At 44.6% G+C, this 14,111-nt stretch overlaps 1 protein-coding gene across 1 annotated transcript in view; it reads right to left on the bottom strand.

Annotated features, from left to right (window-relative positions):
* The window catches only part of LOC122564730 (RING finger protein 225), a 32,883-nt gene extending 30,976 nt beyond the window's left edge, over positions 1 to 1,907 (bottom strand). Inside the window, exon 1 of the mRNA XM_043719866.1 lies at positions 1,782 to 1,907. The gene's annotated coding sequence lies outside the window, so the exon portion shown is untranslated. The remainder of the gene's footprint in view (positions 1 to 1,781) is intronic.
* Between the last annotated feature and the right edge of the window lie 12,204 nt (positions 1,908 to 14,111).

Here is a 14,111-nt window from a genome sequence, read left to right as displayed (position 1 = left end):
ACCTTCTTGACCTGCAATCTTCTTCCCGACCTCTCCGCCCCACCCCCTCTCTGGCCTACCACCCTCACCCTCACCTCCTTCCACCTATCGTATTCCCAGCGCCCCTCCCCCAAATGCCCTCCCACCAACCTTTTATCTCAGATCGCTTGGCACACCAGCCTCATTCCTGAAGAAGGGTTTATGTCCGAAACGTCGATTCTCCTGCTCCTCGGATGCTGCCTGTCCTGCTGTGTTTTTCCAGCACCATACTTTTCAACTCTAATTGCGGATAACCCTATTTTGGACAGCACATCCATCATATATGTTTGCAATATTCTGCCAAATGCTTTCTCCTGGCTTGGGCTAGTGAGGCATGTGTCCAGCTCCCTGCCACTGTCCTGCACACAATCACATCCCTGAGTAGCACAAGGCCCACAGAGAAGTTGCTGTGAAGTACCAGGGTACATCACCAACTCTGAAGCAACGACCTTGGACAGAATTTTGAAATCCACATGAAGAGGTGAAATAGACCATCGATTTCTGATCTCTTTTCCAACCCCCCCACTTTTCCCCACCCCCAGCTTTCAAGGTGAAACTTCTGAAGACATTCACACTTGCTACTGGCCACAACTATTACTCTCCCAGACCTCCAGCAGGGCTGGGCTGACCCAATCCCACAGGGCGAAATGGTCACTTCCAGGAGCATTACAAGGTTGGACAGCCCTTGTCAGTTTGGCCAGTGTTATCAGAGCATCCAGATTCTCAGTGGTTAGCACTGCTGCCTCACAGCGCCAGGGACCCAGGTTCGATTCCAGCCACTGTCTGTGTGGAGTTTGCACATTCTCCCCGTGTCAGCGTCGGTTTCCTCCGGGTGCTCCGGTTTCCTCCCACAATCCAAAGATGTGCAGGTCAGGTGAATTGGCCATGCTAAATTGTCCATCGTGTTAGATGCAATAGTCAGGGGTAAATGTGGGGAATGGGTCTGGGTAGGTTACTCTTCGGAGGGTCAGAGTGGACTTGTTGGGCTGAAGGGCCTGTTTCCATACTGTAGGGAATCTAATCTAATCTTGTTCTGTTGGCACCCTATGGTGGGGGACAGAAGAGGCTGGGAGACATGAGAAGTTAAATCAAGATCCTGGAGTTCACTGACAGAGAGGGGTGGGGAAAGCTGAATTGTTTTGAAGGGAAATTAGATGAGCTATCGAGGGAAGTCAATTATAGGGTCATGAGGATATGGAGAGGGACGAATGGGACTGAGTTAATACCTCCACAAGGAGCCAGCATGACTTGAGAAGCCAAAAGGCCTCCACGTGCATCATTTACCTCAGAGACCTACTTTTATTGGCTGGTTTTTCAGATTTCCACCCTTGGTTGGACAATTTCCTGTCAGGTTTATCTCATCGCCTCTGATCTCCAACCCAATTAAACATTCATTTTGTCCATTTCCAAATTCTCCGTAACGGATAAAAGTATTCCAAGGAGAAAGAGCAAAGTGCAATTTTAAAATGTCTTTATTCTGTGTGTTGTTCACACGATTGACCAGGAAGTTAAATTCTAGCTCCTGGTGGGTTTGACGACCCCAGTAGCTTGAGACAACGTCCTGTGTTAGGGGCTGGTTAATCTCATACCAATGTACTGAAAACTGTACGAGAACCGAGGACAAATGGTGCTGGCAATGTTGTTCTGAAAAACTGGCCACATCCAAATTACACCAAATATATTTACAGGAAAAATATTTCTGCTGACTGCAAAAGCCCTGCTTAAAATCAAATTAAAGACGGAATTCCTTGAGAGATACTCACAGATGCCACAGACGGCGTGTCACTTCTCCTGATCTAGTCCCAGAGCCTGCTCCCCTTCCTGATGCTGTGTCTCAGGGGACTGCCCCGTGCTCTCAGAAGATAAGGCTGGACCAGAGGTAAACTGTCTATTCCGTGTGAGGACGACAGTATCTGCTGTGGAGTTGCACACACCCGTCAGAAGTAACAGGCAATACAGCAGCACTCCCACAGGCGTGTCCAACACACACACTCACAAGCACAAAGTTTGAAAAAGGCTCTTTGTTCCCATGCATTTTCCTAATACGTTATGCAGCTGAAACCCGAGGAGCATTAGTTAAATGAGAAAGGAGTTTAATCTGGCCCTCAGTGCTGGCAGATTCTATCTCAAGGGAGGGTGAAATTATAATTAATGTGTCTTTAGGAAACTGACTAGAATGGGGGCAGTGCTGCTTTACCACCCTGAAGCTCTCCATGGTCCTTTTTTATTCATACAGGGGATGTGGGAATCTCTGGCTAGGCCAACATTTATTGCCCATCATTTTTAATAGAGTTCCTACAGTGCGGAAACAGGTCATTTGGCCCAACAAGACTGAACCAACTCTCCAAAGAGTGTCCCACCCAGACCCATGCCCCTACCCAATCCCTGAAACCCTGCATTCCCCATGGCTAACACACCTAACCCACACACCCCTGAGCACTATGGGTAATTTAGCATGGCCAATCTACCTAACTTGCACATGTTATGAAAACAATGTTTTCAACCTTGAAGAAGTTTAGAATTGGCCAGGAAGAATGCAAAAGGAATGCGTCTCCTATCATGAGATATCATTCCAAATGTCTGAAGCTTGGCTCAGTCCCTCACTAACTCCATTGGCTCCCACAACAGCTCTTGTCAATGCGCTCTGTGGACAAGCAACGCTTGGAAAGGTTTGTTTTTCACTCTCTTGCAATCTCTCTTTCTCTGGTCATAGAGTTGTAGAGATGTATAGCATGGAAACAGACCCTTCAGTCCAACTCGCCCATGCCGACCAGATATCCCAAACCTAGTCTAGTACCATTTGTCAGCACTAGGCCCATATCCCGCCAAACCCTTCCTATTCATACACTCATCCAGATACCTCTTAAATGTTGCAATTATACCAGCCTCCACTACTTCCTCTGGTAGCTCATTCCTTACACATACCACCCTCTGAGTGAAGACGTTGCCCTTAGGTCTCTTTTATATCTTTCCCCTCTCACCCTAAACCTATGCCCTCTAGTTCTGGACTCCCTGACCCCAGGGAAAAGACTTTGTCTATTTATCCTATCCATGCCCCTCATAATTTTGTAAACCTCTATAAGGTCACCCCTCAGCCTCCGACGCTCCAGGGAAAACAGCCTCAGCCTGTTCAGCTTCTTCCTGTAGCTCAAATCCTCCAACCCTGGTAACATCCTTGTCAATCTTTTCTGAATCCTTTCAAATTTCCCACGTCCTTCCGATAGGAAGGAGACCAGAATTGCATGCAATATTCCAAAAGTGGCCTAACCAATATCCTGTACAACCACAACAAGACCTCCCAACTCCTGTGTTCAATACAGTGACCAATAAAGGAAAGTACACCAAACGCCTTCTTCACTATCCTATCTACCTGTGACTCCACTTTCAAGAAGGTATGAACCTGCACTGTGAGGTCTCTTTGTTCAGCAACACTCCCTAGGACCTTACCATTAAGTGTATAAGTCCTGATAAGATTTGCTTTCCCAAAATGCTGCACCTCGCATTTATCTGAATTAAACTCCATCTGCCACTTCTCAGCCCATTGGCCCATCTGGTCCAGATCTTGTTGTAATCTGAGGTATCCTTCTTCGCTGACTACTACACCTCCAATTTTGGTGTCATCTGCAAACTTACTAACTGTACCTCATAAGCTCAGATCCAAATCATTTATATAAATGACAAAAAGTAGTGGACCCAGCATCAATCCTTGTGGCACTCCATTGGTCACAGGCCTCCAGGCTGAAAAACAACCCTCCACTACTACCCTCTGTCTTCTACCTTTGAGCCAGTTCTGGATCCAAATGGCTAGTTCTCCCTGTATTCCATGAGATCTAACCTTGCTAATCAGTCTCCCATGGGGAACCTTGTTGAACGCCTTACTGAAGCCCATATAGATCATATCTACCGCTCTGTCCTCATCAATCCTCTTTGTTACTTCTTCAAAAAATTCAGTCAATTTTGTGATACCACTGCAACCTTTCATTTCTTTTTTTTTGTCAGTAGTACTATGGTAATTCCTCCTTATGTTGTTGCTTCTGTTCTCCAAATGACCATCTTTCACATTCATCTTCCTTTCTGCATTGCTGCCAGGTTTAAATCGGGCTCTTTGGAGAGTCTTTATCTATCCATTCATTTCCAACAGTTTGCAACAGTGGGAACACCTAAGCTCCCTCAGCATTTCCATCTCCTACTGAGTTGTAAACCCCAAGAGCAATCTATATTTCCTGATGGACATCTGCTCTCTCCAGGTCAAGAGTACTCCTTGGTTATCCAGTTCTCTTGATATAGGAACCAGTTTAGTTGCTGCTGCAGAGAGCCTGTACGGGTATAATGGGCAGAACGACACATCTATGTAGAATTATTTTCATGCGGTCTCACATCTGAGCATGTTACCTAGGCTGGCAATACACGACAATGTTGAGGGATGGTTCCAACGAGGACCAATCTAAACTGAGGCCCTTTCAGATAGATGTGAAAGACCCTAAGGCATTATTTCAAATAAAGGGATATCCTGGCCAATATTGAACACTCACCCGTTACAAGTAAAGTCGTATTACCTTGATTTTAAAGTGTTGCTGGGTTTGGGATTTTGCTGTGCACAAATTTGGCTGCTTCATTACAACACTGACTACATTTCAGTGATTGTGAAGCATCTAACGTGTTGGCAGGCGCTACACAATGCAAATCGTTCATTGCAATCAATTCGTTCATAGGGTATTACTTTATAGAAGACCTGTTTCCCATAATGTGGAAGGGAGCAGGCCTGGATCTGAACAGGAGGCAGCGAGGTGAAATGAGAAAGGTTTGCAGCTTTGCTTGAGTGTTCTTGGGCAATAGCCTGTTCCCCAGGACTGACACGGAGAGGATCATCAACTCCGTGAAAGATGCTCTTTAGTCTGCCTGAAACTCATCCAGAGCAAGGATTTGACCCCAAATGAGTGTTGCAGACTGGCACATTCCAATGTCCAGAACAATGTGCTGAGGGATCCACTAAAGCCTGGGGCAGCTGTCACCAAGGTGTAGTGGGGAAAGACCACCTTCTGAAATCTTTCTGCTGAAGTTAAATGGATGGTCTGTTCGGTTATCAGACCCTCCTAGTTCCTCAATGCGCATAAATACATGCTCGTATGTGTAAGAGAGGTCTTTGGTTTGTTTCCTTGATATACTACTGTTCAGAACCAAACTGCATTTGTGACTAGAATAGAACAGAATCCCTATAGAGTGGAAGCAGGCCATTCAGCCCATCGAGTTTACACTGACCCTCCAAAGATCACCCTCCTACCCTATTCCTGTAGCTCTACATTTCCCATTTCAAATCCACCTAACCTGCACACCCCTGAACACTATGGGCAATTTACAAGCCAATCCACCTAACCTGCACACCCCTGAACACTATGGGCAATTTACATGGCCAATCCACCTAACCTGCATACCCCTGAACACTATGGGCAATTTAACACAGCTAATTCACCTAACCTGCATACCCCTGAACACTATGGGCAATTTAACACAGCTAATTCACCTAACCTGCACACCCCTGAACACTATGGGCAATTTAGCACAGCTAATTCACCTAACCTGCACATCCCTGAACACTTTGGGCAATTTAGCACAGCTAATTCACCTAACCTGCACATCTTTGGACTGTGGGAGGAAACTGGAGCACCTGGAAGAAACCTGACTTTGGACCTGGTTCCCTGGTGCTCTGAGGCAACAGTGCTAACCACTGTGCCACCGTGCCACCCAAAGTACACATATCTTTGTGAAGATATTTTTACGAGTAAAGTATATTTTTGAAAAATAATATAGCTAGAAGGTTATACAAGACTCAGAAAATGAAATAGAACAGGTAAGGTCTATGATGTATAATCTGTGAAGAAAATACGTTTGAAGGTCAAATAATTCCTTTCAGCTCATGCGTTACTGGATCATACAGATGAAACATTCACAAGTAAACAAATTGCTCAGTAAATGTGGAGTCAGCATTACGCAGCAGTCTCATCTTGCATTCACTTTTAACTAGGTCTCATTTAGGATTCATCCTGCTGAATATGTAGATGGTGCTCACTTTGCTAATGAACACCATTCAGAATTGACATTTGCGCCAAACCACCTTATTTTTGTCAAGTGAACATACGAGATTCCATGGTCATGTTTGAAGAGTTGGAGAGCCCTTTTGGGTTCTGGCCAATGTTTATCTTCGGTTAACGGCAGATAACTTTGTCTTTAACACCATCATCTTACATTCATGACAGCAACTGATAACCTTTTCGAGACATAAAGGAAATCCATTCCCCCCCACCCTGAGACTGATTGAAAGAAAACTGAAGGATTTTAATGTAACAAACCAACTGAAATCAACATGATCCAAACATGACTTAACCGTTGAAGGATATTTCAACTGAAAAGACAAACAACTTTAAATTGACAATGCAACAAAGAGAGAGCTCACGTCACTAGGATCGCTTGATTTACTTCGACTTGACCTGGGCTCTTTAGGATCTCTCATTTTCCTGACGATTATTTCATCCAAAGTTCCCAGAAATGCTTTCCCCATCAAGGCAGATCTCTAAAATTCCTCCCACATTCACAGTCATAGACTCATAGGGTCATAAAGATATACATCACAGAAACAGACCCTTCAGTCCAACTCAGCCATGCTGACCAGGTATCCTGTATAGATCTAGTCCCATTTGCCATCTTTTGGCCCATATCCCTCTAAACCCTTCCTATTCCATACACGTACCGCCCTCTGCATGAATAAGTTGCCCCTTAGGTCTCTTTTATATCTTTCCCCTCTCACCCTAAACCTATACCCTCTAGTTCTGGACTCCTTCACCCCAGGGATAGACTTTGTCTATTTATCCTATCCATGCCCCTCATAATTTTGTAAACCTCTATAAGGTCACCCCTCAGCCTCCGACGCTCCAGGGAAAACAGCCCCAGCCTATTCAACTTCAACCTATAGCTCAGATCCTCCAACCCTGGCAACATCCTTGTAAATCTTTTTTGAACCCTTTCAAGTTTCACAACATCTTTCCAATAGGAAGGAGACCAGAATTCCACACAATATTAAAATATACAAACCACAAATAATTTCAGCAAATATTATGCATATCCTGGATTTAGCAACAAGCCCATGTGTATTCAAATTGGTCTCACCTTAATGCTGATTTATATCAACGGTGCAGCTATGAATCCCTGTCCTGTTTCCTGCTGTAACATTTGCATTTAGTATTAATATTTAATATCATATGTAATAATATTTAATATTTTCCTTCCCTCTTGGATAAGCCAGGTTCATTAATCCTCTGTGGTAGACCCAAAGAACTTGGTGATATCACTACTCAGTAGATCACTGATAGAGGTCTGTGAGGGGGTGAACAGGGGATATCTCTATTTCCTTATTGGCTCTTCACTTTTAACATAGTAGAATTTTGAAACTGTTTCTGCCTCAGCTTCAGTTTGAGTGCTCTGAGCTCGTGCCTTTTTATTTACAGTGGATCAGTTCACTCAGCTGTCTCAGGGAAAGGCCTCAGAACAGCCCCTCATTTTCCGCTTTGGGAGCCCTGCAGCGTCCTGGACTCAATATTGAGTTTAACAATTTTAAGGCGTGAGCAGCCTCTCCCATGTCTTTATCCCCACTCACCAGGCCTTGTCATCGCCTACACCAGGTAACCCATCGTCAACCTCGAATAGCTATTGATTCCCCTAAACTGACCTTTGACCTCTTGTTTGTCTGGCCAATTGGTTTTCTCTCTGTCTCGTTTTGGGGTGTAACTCCACCTTATCCCTACTCTCTGCATTCCCCCCCCCAGCCCCACTACTGCCCTCACCTTACCTTTCCCCAGCTGTTCTGAAGAAGGGTCAATGGACCCAAAACATTAACTCTGCTTTCTCTCCAGAGATGTTGCCAGACTTGCTGAGTTTTTCCAGTACTTCATGTTTTAGTTTTTGTGTCTCGGAAAGGCCGGATTATTGTCTTCTTGGGATCTTCCAGATTGCTGAAACCAGGATAACCAGGTCTTCTGTTTATGTTGTCACCTCCCCCCAGTCGGCCTTTACTGGCAGAACTGTCTTCTCCTGCAGAGATCTGGTGTCCCTGATTAGCGCCAGCCCCTAGGAGTCTCCTTGGATATCACCGAGGAATGCTTTCACAAAATTCCACCAGCTCATTGCTGAGGATCAGATCAATCCCATCCCCAAGCAACTCACAGTCGCTGGTCCCAACACAAGGTCATACTCCAGATGCACCTGGAAAAGGGAAATAGGCATGGACCGGGTTTCCATCCCTTTAGCTAGCCCTTGGCACTCACTGCACCCTCTGCTGGAACGGTCAGGCAACAGCAGGAGAGTTTGGCTGGCCCCAGTCTCCCTCAGTATCACCACAGGCTTGCTCGCCTCATCCCGGGCAAATGTGGCCATCCATCTTGTCGGCACAAAATCCCCCAGTAAGTCTCAGCCATGGGTTAAACCTCATCCACACTCTCAGCAGGGCTGTATCAGGGGTTCCCAGCAGCAGAAGGAGTTTAACTCAGATAAATGCAATGTATTGTATTTTGGCAAAATGAACAAGAGCAGGATTCATATAATTAATGACTTGATTTGATTTATTATTGTCACATGTACCGAGGTAAAGTGAAAAGTTTTGCTTTGTGTGCAGTACAGAAAGATCATACCATACAACAGACATTAGGGTAATAGAACAGGGCGAGGAATACGGCAGAGAAGATGCATGAAGAGCAAAGTCAACATTAAATCTAAAATTTGAGAGATCCATTCAGGAGTCTGATAACAGCTGTTCTTTAATCTGCTGGAACGCATGCTTAAGCTTTTGTATCTTCTGCCCACTAGAAGAGGTTGGCAGAGATTAAAACCAGGGTGGCAAGGGTCTTTGATGATGTTAGCTGCCTTTCCAAGACAGCAGGAAGCATAGATGGAGTCAATGGATGGAAGGTTGGCTTACATAATGCACTGGGCTGTGTTCACAGCTCTCTGCAGCTTTTTATGATCCTGGGCAGAGCAGTTACCAAACCAAGCTGTCATGCATCCAGATAGGATGCTTTCTGTGGTGCATCTACAAAAATTAGTAAGAGATGTAGTGAGCTTTGAGAACATCAACTAGCCACAAAACGACATGACCCTCTCTCACTAGACTCCTTACATATGGATGAGGATGGACACCACTTTGACTGGGACAACACATTCATCCTAGGACAAGCCAAACACAGGCACACACGAGAATTCCTAGAAGCATGGCACTCCAAACAGAACTCTATCAACAAACACATTGACTTGGACCTTATTTACCACCCCCTGAGAAAAAGAACAGGAAACGACATCACCACAGGAAATGACATCACCAACCCAAAGAAACCCAAACATATAAATAGAAATCAGGAAGCATCAGCAGTGCTTCGTCCAGAGGCTCACTGAAGATGTTATTTAGTATGGCGATGAAATGTCTAAAAATGAACCTTCCAGCTCAGTGAGCAAACCTACATCCTTGATAAAAGTCTTTATGGATATGCAAAAGTTCCTTAGCCTCCTGAGGAAGTAGAGTTTTCTTGAGTATCCCATTAGCATGGGTGGACCAGGACAGATAGTTGGTGATCATCACTCCTAGGAACTTGATGCTCTTGAACATCTCCACCACAGCCCCATTGATGTAGATAAGGCCATGCCCTCCACCTTGCTTCCTGAAGTGGGAAGGCCCTGGGGAGTGTTGCCGAACAGACAGACCTAGGAGTTCAGATACATAGTTCTTTGAAATTTGCATCACAGGCAAACAGGATGGTTAAGAAGGTGTTTGGCACATTTGCCTTCATTGCTCAGACCATTGCTCAGACCAGTTATGAGGAAGGGTCACCGGACCAGAAACGTTAACTCTGATTTCTCTTCAGACTGCTGAACTTTTCCAGCAACTTCTGTTTTTGTTTATCATTGAGTATAGGAATTGAGACATTACGTAGAAGTTGTGCAGGGCATTGGTGAGGCCACTTTTATACCAGTGCTGTGTATAGTTCTGGTCACCCTGCTACAGTCAGAGTATTATTAAACTGGAGAGGTTTCAGAAAGATTTACCAGGGGTGTTGTCCGGATTGGAGGGTTTGAGGCTGGATAGGCCAATACTTTTTTAACTGGAGCATAGAAGGGTGAGGGGTAACCTTATAGAGGTTTAGAAAATCGTGAGGTGCCTGAATAGAGTGTAAAGCAAAGGTTTTTTTTCCCCTATGGTATGGGAGTTCAAAACTCAGGAGCAGATCTTTAAGGTGAGAGGAAAAACATTTAGAAGTAACCTAAGGGCAATTCTTTCACACAGAGTGTGGTTCATGTATGGAATGAACTGCCAGAGGAGGTGGTAGATACAAGTACAATTACAACATTTAAAAGACATTTGGAGAGAGTCATAGAGTCACAGAGTCCTACAGCACAGAGACAGGCTCTTTGGCCCAAACTGGTTGGTGTCGACCAAAATGTCCATCCATGCTAACTCCATTTCCCTGCACTTGGCCCATATCCCTCTAGTCCTTTCCTATCCATGTAATTATCCAAATGCTTTTTAAATGTTGTTAATGTACCCGCCTCAAACATTTCCGTTGGCAGCTCATTCCATATGCGTACCATCCTCTCCATAAAAAGGTTGTCCCTCAGGCTCCCTTTTATTGTTTCCCCTCTAACCTTAAACTGATGCCCTCTAGTCCTTGATTCCCCAACTCTGGGAAAAAGACTGAGAGCATTCACCCTACCCATGCCTCTCATGATCTTATACACCTCTATAATATCTCCCCTCAGTCTCCTACGCTCTAAAGAAAAAAAGTCCTAGCTTGTCCAACCTCTCCCTTTTAGTCAGACTTTTGCATCCAGGCAATATCCTTGTAAATTTCTTCTGCACTCTTTCCAGTTTAATAATATCCTTCCTACAGCAAGTTGACCAAAACTAAACACAATACTCCAAGTGCAGCTTCACCAACGTCCTGTACAACTGCAACATAATTTCCCAACTTCTGTACCCAATACACTAACTGATGGCCAGTATGCCAAAAGCCTTCTTCACTGCCCTGTCTTCCTATGGTTCTACTTTCATAAAATCGTGCACCTAAACTCCAAGGTCCCTCTGTCCCACTACACTCCTTAAAGCCCTCCCATTTACTATGAACTCCTACCTTGGTTTGACTTTCCAAAATGCAAGGCCTCACATTTATTTATATTAAACTCCATTTGCCATTTCCTGACCTACTTCCCCAGCTGATCAAAATCCTGCTGCAATTTTTGATAAGCTTCCTCAACATGGTTTTGTCTGGGTTAAATCGTGCCTTACCAACTTAATAGAGTGCTTTGAGGAAGTGACCAAGTTGATAGATGAAGGAAGGGCTGTTGATGTCATATACATGGACTTTAGTAAGGTGTTTGATAAGGTTTCCCCATGGTAAACTAATAGAGAAAGTGAAGTCACATGGTGTGCAGGGTGTTCTAACTTGGTGGACAAAGAACGGGTTGAGCAGCAGAGTAATAGTTGAAGGGTGTTTCTCAAAATGAAGAAAGATGACTAGTGGTGTTCCACAGGGATCAGTGCTGGGGCCACTGTTGTTTGTAATATACATAAATGATCTGGAAAAGCCATTGTTGGTCTGATCAGTAAGTTTGCAGATGACATGGAGATTGGTGGAGTAGCAGAAAGAATAGGGGACTGTCAAAGAATACAGGAGAATATAGATAGACTGGAGAGTTGGGTGGAGAAGTGGCAGATGGAGTTCAATCCAGGCAAATGTGAGGTGATGCATTTTGGGAAGTCTAATTCTAGAGCCAACTATACTGTAAATGGTTGAGCCTTGGGAAACATTGTTGAGAAGAGAGATCTGGGAGTTCAGGTCCATTGTACACTGAGGGTGGCTGCACAGGTGGATAGAGTGGTCAAGAAGGCGTATAGAACGCTTGCCTTCATCGGATGGGGTATTGAGTATAAGAGATGATAGGTCAAGTTAAAGTTGTACAAGACATTGGTTTGGCTGCATTTAGAATACTGTGTACAGTTCTGGTCACCACATTACCAAAAGGATGTAGATGCTTTGAAGATGGTGCAGAGAAGGTTTACGAGGATGTTGCCTTTTGTTGGATGCTGAGGTTGTGTTGGCTAAGATTATTTTCATTAGAAAAAAAGGAGACTGGGGGGGACCTGATTGAGGTCTACAAGACCATAAAGGGTATAGACAGGGTGGATCGAGATAAGCTTTTTTCCAGGGTCAGGGATTCAATAACAAGAGGTCACGTGTTCAAAGTGAGAGGTGAAAAGTTTAAAGGGGATATACGCGGCAAGTACTTTACACAAAGGGTGGTAGGTGCCTGGAATGCGTTGTCAGCAGAGGTAGTAGAGGCAGGCAGGGTAGATTCATTTAAGATGCATCTTGATAGATGCACGAGTAGGTGGGGAGCAGAGGGGTAGTGATCCTTAGGAATTGGGCGATAGGTTTAGACAGTGGATTTGGATCGGCACAGGTTTGGAGGGCCGAAGGGCCTGTTCCTGGGTCGTAAATTTTCTTTGTTCTTTGTCCTGTCCATGATACTGCCTAACACCCTGCCCTGGTCACTTCATCAAACAAATCTGTGAGGCATGACCTTACACTCACAAAGCCATGCTGGCCATTCCTAATCAAACCCTATCTTTCCAAATGTATATATATCTTATGTCTCAGAATCTTCTCAAATAACTTAGCTACCATGGATGTTAAGCTTACTAGTCTATAGTTCCCAGCTCTTAACAGTCCTTCTTGGATAAGGGCAAACATTCGCTACCCTCCAGTCTTCTGGGATCTTACCCATGGCCAACGATGATACAAAAATTTCAGCCAGGGCCCCCACAATTTCGTCTCTACCCTCTTGCAGTGTTCTTGGATATATCTGGTCAGGATCAGAAGATTTGTCCACCTTCATACATTCTAATACATCCAACACCTGCTCTACTACGAAATGGACTGTCCCCAAGATATCACCACTAACCTCCCCAAGTTCCCAAGTCTTCAAGTCTTCATGTCTTTCTCCATGATAAACACAGAGGAGAACTATTCATTGAGGACCTTGCCCTCTCCTGCGGTTCCACATATACATGTCCATTTTGGTCTTTCAGGGGTCCTATTCTCTCTCTAGTTATTCTTTATCCTTTAATATACTTAATTAACCTCTTTGGAATCACCCTAATCTTCTCAGCCAAGACTATCTTATGCCACTTTTTCACCATCCTGATTTCCGTCTTCAGTAAACTCCTGTGTCCCTATATACCTCCAGGGATTCCCTTGATCCCAGCTGCCTGTACCTGAGCAATACCTCCTTCTTTTTTCTGGTCAAAGCCTCAACATCTCTTGTCATCCAGAGTTCCCTATTCCTGAGAACCTTGCCCTTCACCCTCACAGGAACATAGAGACCTTGAACTCTCACGATCTCACCTTTAGAGGCCTCCCACTTGCCAGAGGTCCCTTTGCTTGCAAACAAACTATTCCAATCAACCCCTGCAAGCTCCTGTCTTACTCCATCAAAATTCGCCTTGCCCCAGTTTAGAACTTGAACCTGAGGACCAATTTTGTCCCTCTCCATAACTATTTTAAAATTAATAGAACTATGGTCACAAGTCTCAAAGTGCTTCCCCACTGTCACCTCAGTCACCTGTCCTGTCCTATTTCCCACGAGTAGGTCGAGTTTTGCCTCTTCCCAAGTAGGACCCTCTGTATACTGCTTGAGGAAATTTTCCCGAACGCACTTAATAAATTCCATCCCTTACCGCTCTGGCAGTGCCAGTCAATGTTAGGAAAATTAAAATCCCCTGCTATGACAACCTTATTGCTCCTGCAAAGCTCCTCAATCTCCCTGCTTATTTATTCCTCTAATTGCTGTTGGGGGCCTATAATACTACCCCAACGACGTCACCATCCCCTTCTTATTTCTTAGCTCCACCCACAAAGCCTCACTGGACGACCCTTCAGTTATTTCATCTCTGACTACTGCTGTGATACTTGCCTTAATCAAAAATGCAACTCCCTCTCCCCTCCCCTCCTTCCACCACCTCTGTCAATAGACAATAGACAATAGACAATAGACAATAG

This window comes from Chiloscyllium plagiosum, chromosome 30, assembly GCF_004010195.1.
Source record: "Chiloscyllium plagiosum isolate BGI_BamShark_2017 chromosome 30, ASM401019v2, whole genome shotgun sequence".
Taxonomy (NCBI): Eukaryota; Metazoa; Chordata; class Chondrichthyes; order Orectolobiformes; family Hemiscylliidae; genus Chiloscyllium; species Chiloscyllium plagiosum.
The sequence above is the reverse complement of the archived record's forward strand: the minus strand, read 5'-3'. Positions and strand labels throughout refer to the sequence as shown.